The 4237-nt window shown below is 33.5% G+C and overlaps 1 pseudogene; it reads right to left on the bottom strand.

Moving 5' to 3' along the window:
• Positions 1 to 2269: 2269 nt before the first annotated feature.
• Positions 2270 to 2422, bottom strand: LOC123389470 (annotated as a pseudogene).
• Between the last annotated feature and the right edge of the window lie 1815 nt (positions 2423 to 4237).

The following is a 4237-nucleotide window of genomic DNA, read 5'->3' as shown; positions in this document are numbered from 1 at the left end:
AGATTAAAATTTGCACCTGGCTTTTTCTTACCTTTTCAGTTGGAGGCAGACTTTGGCTGTTTTGCATACTCTTACTAGATGTATGATTTTTAGTGATAAAACATATGCAAATATTTTCATTTTGAGTCTTAGGCGTTTCTTTTTGCTTTTGTTTTGTTTTGTTTGATATTGATCTATTTGATTTCTAGGAGAGTCACACTCCTTATAGTTTAATTAAGATTTGGAAAAAGCCTTGAAAGAAAATAATACTCAGTATTTTAAGGTACCTGCTCTAAGATACGTTCTCCTTTCAAATCCGAGCCTCCATGGAAACCGGAAACCCCTTACTCTGTATCCTCAGCTCATGGAAAATGCTGATAACGCCCTGTTGCTCTTTTTGGCTCCTTCTACATTTCCTTTACCCATGAAGCAACAAATCAACCAAATAGAAGGAGGAGAAGAAGAAGAAGGAGGAGGAGGAGGAGGAGGAGAGGAGGAAAAAGAAAATGTGCCTCTCTCATCTGTGTGTCACTCTTATCTCAGATACTTTAGATCATCAACCTGCCCATCCTAGTTACTTCTCAACGACTTCAAAACATTGTTTCATTTTCCTGTTGTTGTGGTTGTTGTTTCTTTTTCGTGTAAAGATGGTCCACCATGATATACAAATTAATTACTACAGTTGAGGACCTGAGGTACATTTTAACATCAGGTATATTGGACTGAAGTTACAAAGCATATGTACCACTTTATTTGAATATTAGTTTCTAGTTCTACACTATGTGATATGGTGGCCATTAGCCAATGTGTGGATTCAAAATTAAATCCAAATTCATGAAAATTCAATTAAAGTATATATTTGACTCCTCATTTGCATTACTTATGTGGCAAGGGTCTACTTATCAGATGGTGTGGATATAAAACACAGTCATTATCACAGAAAGTTCTATTTGACAGTTATGGACTACCCTCAGTAGGGTCAAAATTACATAAACTTTTTCAAATTTTGGTAATCACACTCAGGTTTAACAATTCATTCAGAGGTAAAATCCTGTAGAGAGAAAATTGTCAAAATGCTGTGAACACACTATTCTATACCCACCTTTTTAAACCAAATGAAGAGGACTTTAAAACATCCTCTATGGAACTTCTACTAGCTACATGGCCCCACAGCTCAAAACTTAATAATATGATGTTCATGTGGATTTGTTACCCTATGATAATTCACATGTTTAGGGACAATGCCACCATGTATCTTAACTCCACATCTAACTCTGTCCCCTTCAAACCTGAAGCTTTCCATAATCTAAAAACCTAAACAATGTTTTCAGCTGTTCATGTGGCCAATCAAGTGGAGGTGCACCCTTGACTGAAGGTATATCAAAGCACCATGAGATTTCCAATTAATGAACCTATTCAGGTTCCTCTGCTCACATAAAGTACATTGAAAGAAACTTATTATCTTACTATCTATCTTTCATTGCTTGATCTACAGTCGAGAAGTCATTTTATGTGTCTTCTACTTTTCATTTTTAGCAACATACATGCCCATATATATACACATACATCCATGTGTATATACACAATAACAATAACAATATATCACAGCCCTATATACATACATATGTATAAAACATATATACACATATATGTGTATGTATAAAAACAGCAACATATCATAGCAAAATACGTATTAGATTTTAACCTCACACTGTATCTTTTAAAAAATTAATTTTGCTTACTTCACATTTCACTGCTTTTGTTCTAGAGCAAAGTTAATCAAGTCTTGTTTACCGTATAGCTTCACTGTCAAATGTATGATGATTCTGAACCATTGCTATATGATGAAACTTCAAAATAATTTTATCATTCTTTTCAAGTTGTTCTCCCTTACTCTACTATAATTTTCTCGAGTCTTCCTATTTCTGAAAGTTTTGGTGCATAATTAATTCCATCCATGATACTGGATTTCCATGTTTCATAGATTAAGCCTGTTTTGCATTTCGGTGATCTCTCTTACTGCTTGACTGTGCATTTGATATGTTATTTATCCTTTTAGTGTTTAGAACCCCTCCCACAGGCTATGTGAGTGGATGTGCTAGGCTACAAAACAACAGTTTTAATCTTAAATACTTTCTCATGTATTTTTTGCATTGAGGTATTTATTTCTTTGAAAATTATAGTTAGCTTTGGATTTTAAAAGCTTTACATTAGTCTTTATAGCTTCTATGTCGTTTGTTCCATATCATAAACCATGAGGCAGGGCTGGATCTCCCTGGTCCTGAGATCATGACCCAAGCCTAAATCAAGAATTGGGTGCTTAACCAACTGAGGTACCCAGGTGCCCTTAAACCCTTATTTTTATATCTGCTATGTTTTGAATTAGCAATAATCGCGCCTCGGATAAACCTCATTGGCTACGATACTGCCACTGCGCAAAGCTTGTTTTGAATATTTGTATCCACCTGCCAGCTTCCCTCCTCCTTCCCCCGACCCCACCAAAAAAATATATTGAAATTGTAATGCCTGACGTGTTAATATTAGAAGGTGGTGCCTTGGGAGGCACTTCGGTTATGAATATCAAGCTCTTATGAATGAGACTAGTTTTCTTAAAAGGAAGGCCTCACAGAGATCACTGGCTCTTCCACTGTGTGAGGATATAGGAAGAAGGTGCAACTTATGAACCAGAAAGAAGGCCTTTAGCAGAATCTGATAATCATACAAATCATTCTGGAATTTCCAATCTTTACCGATGCAAGAAACAATTTTCTTTTGTTTACAAACCTTCCAGTCTGTTTCGTTTTCTTATAGCCATCTGAACAGACAAAGACAAATATCTCTTCACAGAGCAGAATATTAATGTTGGTATAATTCTGTCAGGATGTAAAATTACAGATATATTTCCTGAAACACTTATCTGTATTTAGGTAGATAGATAGACAAGTTTATTTTCTTCAAGCTCAGCAGTACAGAAATTAATGGTTGGGTTTTGAGAACACTGAAATTATTTAGCTGTTATGGAGAGAAAAAAACCCAGCTTATATGTGGTATGCACGTTCTGCTCATGATAATCTTGGTTGTAAAAATCTTTCAGAAATTATCCTTAATGAATAAGAAAACTAGCCAACAATTAAACTGTCATTTAATGGCTGCCATAAAGATGGACAGATACTACATTAATTTGTCATCTGTGCATTATTAGAATCATTTAATTACTAATGCATAGTGAGGTTTTGCACTGCAGAATTCTGAGAATGAATGATACTTAACTAGAAAATTGTGTGTCAAATATTAGGGAATAAAATTCATAAGGTGTCAAAAATTAAAACCAAAAAAAAATTAAATCTAAGCAGAATATTGTTTTTTATCATGACATGCTTGGTTAAACCAGAAGTTAAGGAGCAAAAAATTTATTTACAGTTACATTGGTAAATAGTACTTCTTTCCAGAAACAGTTTATAAGTTGTAGGTTTTTATAACAATAATAGCTCCCTATACTGTTTGTTAAATTATTCTATCTCTCTAAATGAATACCATTTATAAACGGTGCAGAAATAAAATAAACTTTAAAAATACTAATAACTTTGTCATTCATATTCAAATTTATTTTATAATGATTCTTTAATAATTGTTAGTTCTAATTTTTATGTGTGTGTGTGTGTCTCAAATCATCAACCACTATGTAATCAAATTAATAGTTTATATTATTGCCTGAGTCTAATAAGCCTGGTAAGCATGTTTTTTAATGGCTTCTGCACAAAATTTTTGTATTATTGTAAACAATAAGATTGACTTTTGTCCAAAACTATCTTGGTAGCTAAAATTTGCACCCTCTTTTGACTTTCTTGACTTGGGGGATAAGGAAAGGTAGATTTCTCTTTTATTGTTGCAAAGATTGTACCCAGTAATGGGAAAGTTCTGCCTAGGAAATTGGTTACTCAAAACTGGTGAATTTTCCCCCCCTACAATTAGCATAGAGTCTTAAAATTAAATACCATGTGTAATTCTGAAGGTTAGTGGATTAGATAGTAAGGACCTAACTGCATTTCTTTTTCAAGTCAGTGTTAAATATGAGGCCTTAGTGTATATGTTGCAATAAATTCCATGTTCTAATTGTATTCTGTGGTTACTATAACTTATTCAAAAAGGCATTTCAGTCTTAATTTAATCATTATTTTATTGATTTTTACCAGTTTATTCATCTATCTCAGAGTAGTTAAAAATTGCAAAAACTAAAGAACATGCATTGGGAATGCAA

The sequence above is a fragment of the Mustela putorius genome, unplaced genomic scaffold, assembly GCF_011764305.1.
Source record: "Mustela putorius furo isolate JIRA1106 unplaced genomic scaffold, ASM1176430v1.1 tig00003974_pilon_pilon_pilon, whole genome shotgun sequence".
Lineage (NCBI taxonomy): Eukaryota > Metazoa > Chordata > Mammalia > Carnivora > Mustelidae > Mustela > Mustela putorius.
This window is presented reverse-complemented; position numbering and strand designations above follow the sequence as displayed.